The sequence below is a fragment of the Thamnophis elegans genome, chromosome 14, assembly GCF_009769535.1.
Source record: "Thamnophis elegans isolate rThaEle1 chromosome 14, rThaEle1.pri, whole genome shotgun sequence".
NCBI lineage: Eukaryota > Metazoa > Chordata > Lepidosauria > Squamata > Colubridae > Thamnophis > Thamnophis elegans.
The window spans coordinates 23,379,267-23,391,289 of NC_045554.1; positions in this window are offsets into that span (position 1 = coordinate 23,379,267).

The window sequence follows — 12,023 nt, forward strand, 5'->3', positions numbered from 1 at the left end:
CTGGCTGTTACAGAGGTGGACAGAGCCCAAGACGCATACTTGACAGAGTCAAGCATAGCATCTGCGGAGGACTGGGTTGCGGACATGATTTTAATAATATCCTATAGGAGGCGTTCATCAGACATCATACAGTCCTGTAACTGGCACAACCATAAGACCGTGGCACAATTAAAATAGGATGCCGACACCCCTGACTTAATGGCCCACACAGAGGCTTGGAACTTCTTACATAAGGTAAGCTCTGTCCTCAGGTTTAAGCTTATCAGCAGCATCACCCAACACTATGGTCGAAGAGGTTGCCAATGCTGCCCAAGGGCATCCACGGTGGGAACCCAAAGAGCCTGTGCAAAAGCCTGATCTATATTATAGAAATGACGGTTGTTACTCCCTGGACTGGGGAATGCCGAAGGCCGTGCCCACTGCTTCTTCGCAACTTCCAGAAAGAGAGGGGGTGCTGGGACCTCTTCCTTATCGGAAGACGTAGCAGAAAACATGGCCTGATCTGGGTCCCGAAGCTTGGGAGCCCCTGGAGTGCCACTCCCCTAATTTAGTGGTAGCCCTAGCCTTATGCAGGAGTATTTAGAAATGCAAAGGAGCAAACAGGCCCGGAAAGGCCAGGGGTTCAGGAGGAAGAGCTTCCTCATCCTCAGAGAAATCCACCTCACGCTGGGCCTCCTCCCCCATGACAGACCCCTCGCTGACCACGGAGGGGGAGCATGGCCTGAAAGCCTCCTAGGAAGAAGCTCTATTGCTAGAGTGCCTGACCTGAGACCTCTCATGAGGTCTCCTATGGCCTTAAGTGTGAGACCCCCGTTGTTTCAACCCAGAGACTATGCCCTTGGTGATGGCTGAGGCAATAAGCCTCCTGATGCTATCTGGAAGAAGATCCAGATCATCCAGATCTCTTCAGTTGGTCATGTGACTCAGCCCCGAGGGGCCAGAGTACAGGAAGATAATACTGAGAGGTGCCCTCAAATGGGTTCTTCATAACATCCCCGACTTCCCTGGGAGATGGAGGGGGGAAGGTGAAACCTCCTGCCTAGAGTGCCTGGAAGGCCTAGCAGGGAACCCTAGAGAAGAAGAAGGGCTGAAGCCTCTGGCTGGTGATCTTGATCTGTGTAATGGGCTGGACCTGCTGGCACAAATCCCAGCAGCTTCCTGCTCTCGAGTTGTTGCCCTTGAAGGGCGTTGGGCAGCCAGGAGTTTGGAAATCACTGTCCTGGTCTGGGGCCTGGGATTGCTTTCCTCCACCCCTGAGTGTCTCTAAGGTGATCCTGGCCCATCCTCAGCCCTGGCAGCCACCATTGTACACATGGCCCGATGCCGCTGCTGCAAACCACTGCAAACCTTCAGGCACTGCGGCTACAGAAGCCTCAACTGTTCCCGGCTTCAAAACTGGCTCCCCTGGCCTCGATTAGTGGCCGTGATGCTGGGGAGCCGCTCCGGCAATTGGTGCCACTCTCAAGATGGCCACCGCCTCATGGCAATCCTCAGACACTCAAAATGGCCACCACCACCCAAATCACACTAACACGATCACAGTGTGCCTCCTCATGCCACAAACAAGCCGCTGAGCCTCTCGCCAGAGTAGCCACTCCTGAAAGGCTGCAAATCGGAGCCTGCCAGCCCCGAATTAACAGGGACAGGGCAGCACTCCGTGTGGCAAGTGGGGTGGAACAAATCCGGCTCTCCACCCCCTCCAGGTGACAACGGAAGAATGGCTGCTTTAATAGCCAGCAGCTCACAATTTAGAATTTAGATTAGCCAATTATCCAATCATAAACTAAAGTTCACTAAGTTTCCTCAAGCAGGAGCCAAAACACAGCCTGCTTGGACCAAAGACTGAAGGAAACTGGGGAGCCAAGGGAAAGAAGAAGAAATTCCCTCAGTCTCTGGACCAATCAGGCTGTGTTGATATCCCTTGCATAGCCCCTCCTACGTCACACACTGGAAAAGTAAAGAGAAATTTCCTGACAGTGAGAACAATTAACCAATGGAAGAGTTTGGTGGCAGAGTTGTAGATGCTGCATCACTGGAGGTTTTCAAAAATAGACTGGACAACCATTTGTCTCCTGTGTTGAACAGGAGTTTAGACTAGAAGGTGTGCGAGGTCCCTTCCAGCCCCAGGATTCTATGTTCTTCTCCTTTTGAATTATAAACCAATTCTTGCTATAACAACTTCTAAAGAAATGATTGTCTTGAGAACCCATCCTTCTCCAGCCATTCCTGTAAGTCAGATTTCCAGCCATTCTGGTAGATTAAGAGGCCCAAGCAGTGACTGACCAAGAATATTGGTCCCGTCCAGCCGCCCTGTTTAGGATAACCCGTTCTCTCTTAAATAAGAGGGATACGGGGGACCCCTTGAAGGGTAGGGCTGAAGACTATGCCCAGTTCTTGGCGGACAAAGTTGCTCGGTTTCGGTCGGATTTGGACTCCACCTTTGCAGAGCCAGCCGAGGCACGAGAGGACGATTTGGTAGACCATCGCTGGGTTGAGTTTCAGGATGTTACCCCCGGGGACGTGGACAAGGCCATGAGGGCTGTGAGTGCCTCCACCTGTGTACTGGACCCGTGTCCCTCTTGGCTGGTTGCTAACAGCAGGGAGGTGACACGGGGCTGGATCCAAGCGGTTATTACCGCCTCGCTTCGGGAGGGGCACTTCCCCGCCGCACTCAAAACGGCGGTGGTGAGACCCCTCCTGAAGAAACCATCTTTGGATCCAGCCGTACTTAACAACTACCGTCCAGTCTCCAACCTCCCCTTTATTGGGAAGGTTGTTGAGAAGGTGGTGGCCTACCAGCTCCAGCGGTCCTTGGAGGAAGCCGATTACCTGGACCCCTTCCAGTCCGGCTTCAGACCTGGTTACAGCACAGAAACCGCTTTGGTCGCATTGACCGATGATCTCTGGAGAGCCAGGGATGGAGGCCACGCCTCCATCTTGGTTCTCCTTGACCTCTCGGCGGCTTTTGATACCATCGACCATGGTATCCTTCTGCGACGACTGCGGGAGGTGGGGGTGGGAGGCACTGTTTTGCAGTGGTTCTCCTCCTACCTCTCGGACAGGTCGCAGTCGGTGTTGGTCGGGGGACAGAGATCGACCATGAGGCCCCTAACATATGGGGTGCCGCAGGGGTCGGTCCTGTCCCCCGTACTATTCAACATCTACATGAAACCGCTGGGCGAGATCATTCGGAGGCACGGGATAAGATACCACCAATATGCAGACGATACGCAGCTGTATCTGTCCGCCCCGTGCCAACTCAATGAAGCGGTGGACGTGATGAACCAGGGTCTTGAGGCCGTCAGGGACTGGATGAGGGCTAACAAGCTTGTACTCAACCCAGAAAAGACCGAGTGGCTGTTGTGTTTCCCTCCCAAAAATTTGGTTAGTGTTCCATCGCTCAGGCTGGGGGGCCAAATTTTACACCCCTCAGACAGGGTTCGCAACTTGGGAGTCCTCCTGGATCCACAGCTGACCTTTGATTACCACCTGTCGGCTGTGACCAGGGGGGCATTTGCCCAGGTTCGCCTGGTGCGCCAGTTGCAACCCTACCTGAATCGGGAGGCTCTCACAACAGTCACTCGCGCCCTCGTGACCTCTAGGCTGGAGTACTGCAACGTGCTCTACATGGGGCTGCCCTTGAAGAGCATCCGGCGGCTTCAGCTAGTCCAGAATGCGGCCGCGCGAGTGATTGTGGGTGCACCTCGGTTCACCCACATAACACCTATCCTCCGCGAGCTGCACTGGCTACCTGTTGACCTCCGTGTGCGCTTCAAGGTGCTTCTTACTACCTACAAAGCCCTTCATGGTAGTGGATCTGCGTACTTGGGAGACCGCCTCCTGCCAATCACCTCCTCTCGACCCATAAGATCTCACAGATTAGGCCTCCTCCGAGTGCCATCTGCCAGCCAGTCCCGGCTGGCAACTACGCGGAGGAGAGCCTTTTCAGTAGCAGCTCCGACCCTCTGGAACGATCTCCCCGTGGAGATTCGTACCCTCACCACCATTCAGACCTTCCGCACAGCCCTCAAGATCTGGCTATCCCGCCAGGCCTGGGGGTAAAGAGCATAATCCGCCCCCACCCGAATGTTGAATGAATGTTGCTTGATTTTAATTATATATTGTGTTTTTATGTTATTGTATGTTTTCCCCTCCCATACAAGTTGTTAGCCGCCCTGAGTCCCCTCAGGGAAAAGGGCGGCCTATAAATAAACTCAACTACAACTACAACTACAACTTTTTTCAAGGAAGAGATGTTTGTAAAAACTGAGGAGGACGAGCTTTACATGGACATCAGCCCAATTCTTACTGCAGAAGGGGACTGGAGGAACTCGGGGAGGGGACCTCAGCTGTAGCATTGGCCATCTCTTCATGGAGAGGCCAGAGCAAAGGGAGTGAACTAGAAGAGGCTTTCCCAACCTTTCTGGCTTTGCAGACCAATGAGGGGGAGGGGATGGTTCTGGGTGAGGGGTGGGCCTGGTACTGGGTTGCAGGCTGGGGAGCCCTGAGCTAAAACACTACTGGTTGATTTTAAAAGCTTTATTTTTGTAATATAGGTGCCCCAGCCTCACTTCCTCAGGCAGTGAAATTATTATCTTGGGGAATGTGGAGCTAAACATGAGGAGGCTTCAACTTACTTCTCCCCCCCACTTTTTTTTTAATAGACGAGACTGCATTCTCTCAGGTTGACTGTTGGCTCACTCCAGGGTCATAGGCCAGGGTAGCCTGATCTGATCATTCATTTCTATGACCCTTCCATTACAGTAGATGATCTTACAAGAATCTTATCAGAGAAATGTTCTCAAAAATTCTCCTACCCTTCATATCTTACCTCATATCTTACTTTGCATCTTGATACAGCTTTGCAATGCATTCCTTTCAGTTCCAGCCTCGCTGCAACTTGTTAACTATTTATTGTCTGGCTGGTAACTCTTTCAGTAATAGCTGCTCTGCCTCAAGGCCAATTGTTGTTTTATAAATATCTGGATCATTTTAAGAACTGCTGGAAGGTTTAAGAAGATGAGTTCAGATCATCAGGACCAGATGGATCACACCCCAAGATTCTGAAGAAACTGGCAGACGTGATCTCAGAACCACTGAGCCATGTCTTTCAAAGATCCTGGAGCACTGGAAACTGCCAGAGGACTGGAAAAGAACTGATGTAGTTCATATCTTCAAAACAAGGGAAAAAGTAGATCCAGGAAACTACAGATCAATCAGTCTGACATCAGTATCTGGGAAGATCCTGGAAAAGATAATCAAGCAATGAATCTCAAACACCTAGAGTCAAACAAAATAATAACCAGAAGCTAATATGGATTTGTCAAAAATAGATCTTGCCAGATAAATCTTATTGCATTCATTGTCAACATGACTAAATTAGTGGACCAGAGAAATGCTGTGGATAGAATTTATTTGGACTTCGATATGGCATTTGATAAAATTGACCACAGCCTATTTACTTGATAAGATAAGAAAATGTGGGTTAGACAGCATCACCACCAGATGGATTTGTAACTGGCTGACCAATTGCACCCAGCATGTAGTCCTTAATGGACCTGCATCTACATGGAGGGAAGTATGCAGTGGGGTACCCCAAGGCTCTGTCTTGCTGATGATGGACGCAGATAGTTGGGGGCAAGAGGCTGACTCTGCAAACCACTTGGAGAGGGCTGGAAAGCGCTGTGAAGCGGTATAGAAGCTATGACTATCAGGGATTATATTGACCTCTACTCCAGGCTTAGCTTGTTCTCGCCCAATCACTTTGCACTTTGCAGATTTGGAAGGCAAAAAGAGATTGAGGCAGAATCCCAATAAAACCAAATTACTGTTAATTCCAAAGCCATTTCTGCACCAGCTCTGAAAGAATTCCTTCCTATGAAGGGGCATGTCCATGATTTGGGAATCTTTCGTATGGCTTCTGTTGGTAAGCCGATGGCAGTCATGGCTTGAGAGGTCCTCACCCAGCCTTCTGGCCCCTAAGGCTTCCCTCCAAGTCATGAATGAATTCATTCAGCCAACTGTGAGTTCATTTAACTGTGAGTAGGACAATGTATCTTACATTGGCTATTTTATGTAGAGAAAATCACGCCTAGTTTCAGAGTTTATCAAAATGGGTCTTTTCTTTGGATCTTTCTGAGGACTGGGCATGGAAATTGCAATGACAGGCAACAGTGCCACTGGTCTAGTAGAAGCCAACATGCCCTTTCCTTTGGGATCGAATGCTTGCTGATCTTGTAAGGTTTGCTTACCATGCAGTTTGAAAATGTTAGGATAAGCCTTCGAGTTGGATTGAAGAATGGTGTCTTTGTGAATAAGAAAAGGCAGGTCTTTGGGAATGGAACTATGATTCTGTTTGCAACAGAACCGTATGCAACTCTGGGAAGTCCTACTTGGAACTTTCCTTGGGTCGATGTAAAACCATTTGGGTGCAGTTGCAAATCAACCGCATTGCGCTCCTGCCCAGCCTAGGTTTATTGGTCTGGATATTGTGAGATTTGGTTTATATGGAGTTCAAGATATGCTACATCCATAGCAATCGCCTAATCTATAAGTAAGTCATCGTGCCAGCCATCAAGAGAAAACTTTGAACTGCTGGTAATGGAAGCTTTCTTCTCTACATGCTCCCAGGCAGTGCCTTGCCCAGTATAGACAGGAAACCATCGCCTCTCCTTTCTGAATATCGGGGTTCTCTTCTCCTCCCCCCCTGCAGGCCCTTTTTTTGCCAGCTCCTTCAAATGCCACGAGACAGACTTTTGCTGAGCTTGCACAGCCCAATCTATGCCAGGCAGCCAGGTGGGCTCTGGCTCCCCCCTTATCAGTCCTGATCTGGGCTGCCTCCTTTTTCTTAGCCATCTGGGGAGGAACCATGGAGGCCTTCCCAGGCCTTTCCCTTCCTTCCACCTGAGCCATGCTGGACTTTGGGTTCCCTGCTCCTTAGTCCTCCAAGATGCCAAGACTACAATTTGGCCTCCTCCCCATCAGCTGCCCACTCAGCATTTTGTTCTTCCTCACAAGGAGGCCTTGAGCTGGCACTTCCAGCCTTTTGCTTCCACGTCCCCTATCCTGGCTTTTTCCCTTCAGATTTCTAGCCATGACCTGATTCCCAAATGTCCCTGCATTCATCCAAGCCAAGTTCTGGCTCTTCTCTTTCCCTCATTTCCCTCCGAGATGACTTGTGGTTCCCTTACCCTCCTGCCTAGCGGCTTTGACATCATTTGGGGGGGGGGGGGGCTTGGGCTGTTCCACCCTAAAAGAGCCTTTGGCAACCTATAAAGTTTATTTCCTTGTCTATGCAATTGGCATTTGCTCCATACAAAATTACATTTTACAGTTTTCTTTTATTGCTAATAAAAAAGTAAATAATTTTGTTTCCTGTTGCCATTAAATACAGAAATATTGCAATCTGGCTGGGGATGGCGGGGAGGCCAAAGGTGAACTCCTCCCAAGTGATAATTGTGGGCAAGTCTGTGTGCATTGTGGAGTGATGAATGGCAATGCCCCTCTTCACACACAACACACTGATCTGGGTCAAAGAGCAGGGGAATGTTCTGTGGGAACACCAGATGGGAGAGGTTTACTCCAAGAAGCCCCCACCATGTACAGGAGACAAATAACTCCACCCCAGTAGGCCTGCTGCTGCAGGGAAGTCCTAGCCAGCCAAATGGCCCAGCTCACTCGGGAGAGAAAGAGGCTGGAAAAAAGCAGATGTGTTGTCCCAAAAAATACTCCAGTTCCAAAATGCAACTGGACTTTCTTGGTTTTTTCTTTGAAAATGTTTCGCTTCAGAACTGAAGAAGCTTCTTGGATGAGTAGTGAAATGTTTCCAAAGAAAAAAACCAAGAAAATCCAGTTGCCTTTGGGACAACCATGACCTGGAGGATTGAGAACCTCCATAGGGAAGCAGGCTGGTTCTCAACAGAACTCACAGCCAACCCGTCTCTGAAGCCTTCATTGGCTGCAGTGGCCAAGCCATGCCACTGCCCAGCGCATGGCAAAGAGTCTTGCTGTCCTCATGTGCCCTGGAGAAAAGTCCATTTCCTCTTCCCTGCCACAGGCCTTTTGGGATGCCTTCCACTCAGCTGGCACCCAATTCCTCTCCTTGGGATTTCGCCTCCAAGCTGGTCACCCACCTTTGTTGGTGTACTCAGCACTCGCTCCAGTTCCTCAGCATCCTTCTTCTTATACCGGACAAGCAGAACTGGACACAATATCCAACCATGACTACCTTCTCAATACTGTATTGGGCGGCATAGAAATTTAATAAATGAAATGACTGTATCTCTGTTGCTGCGTCCAAAACTGCATTGGCTCTTTTGGCCACTACAACACACCTCTGCTCCGTTAGGACACTCAGCGCTCCCTCCCAAGTGACACTGCCAAGGCCGATCTCCACTCCTTCTGCCACACACAGGGCCCAGTAGAGAAATCCACCGAATGCCAGTGCATCTCTTCCTTCATGGGGACACAGTGACTATGGTTGTTCAGCCCAACGGTAAACTCATCTGGTAGTGAGACCGTTCATCCTATATTATTCCACTTTATCAAGATGAAGGGTGTGATCTACTTTATAAAACAACTTACTGAAACCCATCCTCAGTATTCTCTTGCTCTGCTAAACTAATCACATTGTCAGAGAAAGCAATAATATACATTTTTAAGAATTCTAATAATGACATCTGCCAGTTCCTTTAACTCTGGGGTGTTCTACGTCTGATCCTGAGGACGTGATACAGGGCAGCTAAGTTCTCTCACCACTTCCTCAACAATGTTGATTTGCATTTCTCTTTTGCAACCCACTCCCAGTTCAGGATGATGCCATCTTTTCAGATTCAAGATATTGTCTGATTATCTGCTTTTGCTAATCTGCTCTGTGCTCTCCATTTTTTAAATTTATCCCTTTTGTTTCTCAATTTCCAGTTTCATCAGCTGTCTCCCATTTTTCCTCTTTGATATTATTTGGATCTTAATTATCTTTTTTTTAAATGTCCAACCCTGCTGAACTATTTATCACTTCAAAATTTCCATTCATGAAATGGAAATCATTTACTTACGGAAATTGTCTCTCTTGAAAATTGGAATACTAACCTGACTACCTTGATTCACCCAAATGTTATTAATATGGGAAATATTGTTAGATACAAAGACATTCTGAATGAAAAGGGGGAACTGAAAATGAAAGAGGAGTGAGCAAGGGATTAATATAACATTGGTATGCACAGGTGCAGATATGTTCTAGATATAAGAAAGACACAAAATCACAGGGTTTTTATAAAGAACCAACAGAACTAGATAAAATTCTAAAAGGAACAGAAGAAAGATTAATAAAGAAACTGTAAATTATTTACTGGGTGAAAATTAGCAGAGGAACAAGTAAAGGAGACAATGATAGCATGGGCGAAAATTTTTGGTTATACGATAGAACTAGATAAATGGCAGAAATGGTGGGACAGGAATTATAAATTAACGATGTCAACTGCATATAAAGAGAATTTATATAAGATGTTTTATAGATGGCATCTTCCACTGGTGAGGTTGGCAAAGATGTTTAAAAACAAATCAGCTAAATGTTGGAAGTGCCACCAGATACCTGGATATTATTATCATGTGGACATATGGAGAAGCAAAGAACTATTGGACAAAAATAAATCGTTCTCCTTTGGAACGATCTCCCCGTGGAGATTCGTACTCTCACCACCGTCCAGGCCTTCTGCATAGCCCTTAAGAACTGGCTAGCCCGTCAGACCTGGGGACAAAGATAATTGCCCCTCCCGAATGATGAATGATTGTTGCTCATTATTTTATTCTATGTTTGTCTGCGTTACTGTTTGTATATCCTTCCCTTGATTTTATGTAAGCCGCCCTGAGTCCCCTCAGGGAAAAGGGCGGCCTATAAATGTTAATAAACCTCTAAACCTCTAAATATATGATGGGAAAAGATTTAGATTTTAGATTTTATTAATATTTATAGGCCGCCCTTTTCCCTGAGGGGACTCAGGGCGGCTTACATAAAATGGGGAAGGGAGGGTACAGACAATAGACACAAAATAGTACATAAAGGTAAAATAGTAAACAACATTCATTCATCATTCGGGTGGGGGCAGATTATCTTTATCCCCAGGCCTGACGGGCTAGCCAGGTCTTAAGGGCTGTGCGGAAGGTCTGGACGGTGGTGAGGGTACGAATCTCCACGGGGAGATCGTTCCAAAGGGTCGGAGCTACTACTGAAAAGGCTCTCCTCCGTGTGGTTGCCAGTCGACACTGACTGGCAGATGGTACTCGGAGGAGGCCTAATCTATGCGATCTAATTGGTCGCAGGGAGGTGATTGGCAGGAGGCGGTCTCTCAAGTACGCAGATCCACTACCATGGAGGGCTTTATGAGTGACAAGTAGCACCTTGAAGCGCACCCGGAGATCAACAGGTAGCCAGCGCAGCTCGCGGAGGATAGGTGTTATGTGGGCGAACCGAGGTGCACCCACAATCACTCGCGCGGCCACGTTCTGGACTAGCTGAAGTCGCCGGATGCTCTTCAAGGGCAGCCCCATGTAGAGCACATTGCAGTATTCCAGCCTAGAGGTCACAAGGGCCCGAGTGACTGTTGTGAGGGCCTCCCGATTCAGGTAGGGTCGCAACTGGCGTACCAGGCGGACCTGGGCAAATGCCCCCCTGGTCACAGCCGTCAGATGATGGTCGAAAGTCAGCTGTGGATCCAGGAGGACTCCCAAGTTGCGAACCCTCTCTGAGGGGTATAAAGTTTGACCCCCCAGCCTGAGTGATGGAACACTGATCGAATTATTGGGAGGGAAACACAACAGCCACTCGGTCTTCTCCGGGTTGAGTACAAGCTTGTTAGCCCTCATCCAGTCCATAACGGCCTCAAGACCCCGGCTCATCACGTCCACCGCTTCATTGAGTTGGCACGGGGCGGACAGATACAACTGAGTATCGTCCGCGTATTGATGGTATTTTATCCCGTGCCTCCGAATGATCTCACCCAGCGGTTTCATGTAGATGTTAAATAGATGAATAAAAAGATGATAAAACAACGTACTGAGTGTAAACCAGAAATATTTTGAAATGAATAAATTACCACTAGCAATTAAGGAGAAGGAACAAATTGATTATCATGATATGGGAAGCCTTTTACCAATGGTTAGAAAATAAAGAAGAAAATTGGAAATAAAGGAAGAAAACAAGGAGAAAAACAGAAGATACATTAAGATAGAGATAAGAATAAAATGGCAACTGATAACACGAGTATAATGAGAATAATTATGTTTAATGTTATTATTGTATTTTTATTAGAAGATACAGTATGTTATGTAGGAAATGAAGACTTACATATGGTATAATTGTTCAATGTATATAATTTTTGGAAGGTTGTTGCAAAGAAATATTTATATCCAGATGACACACTGCTTAAGGGGAGATGAAAATGGAAAATCAATAAAAAAAACTTTTTAAAAAAAGAAAATTTCTCCTTGGTTCTAGATTGGATTTCCCACTGGTAAGTTTCCATCTGTTACTTCTTGACCGGCACTAAGGCGCTTTGGAAAGCAGACCGATCTCCTCTGGGGCAGCCCCTCCAATATTGGAAGACCACTATCAAGGTGGCGCAGTGGTTAAATGCAGCACTGCAGGCTACTGCTAGATCAGCAGGTCAGCGGTTCAAATCTCACCGGCTCAGGGTTGACTCAGCCTTCCATCCTTCCGAGGTGGGTAAAATGAGGACCCAGATTGTTGGGGGCAATATGCTGACTCTCTGTAAACCGCTTAGAGAGGCCTGATAGGCCTATGAAGCGGTATATAAGTCTACTGCTATTGCTATTTAAAAAAAAAAAAAAAAAAAAAAAGTCAGCCCTGGTCCTTCCCTCAGACACGTGGCTGGGAAAACAGTTGAAGCCATGTGGTGGCCTACTGTGGTCCATTTTAAAGTCCTAATTTCATGGCAGCAAGGGTGGTGGAACCATTTTTCTCTCCACCTTTTAACATCTCAGCAGGCAGGTCAGGCAGGTGGGTACAG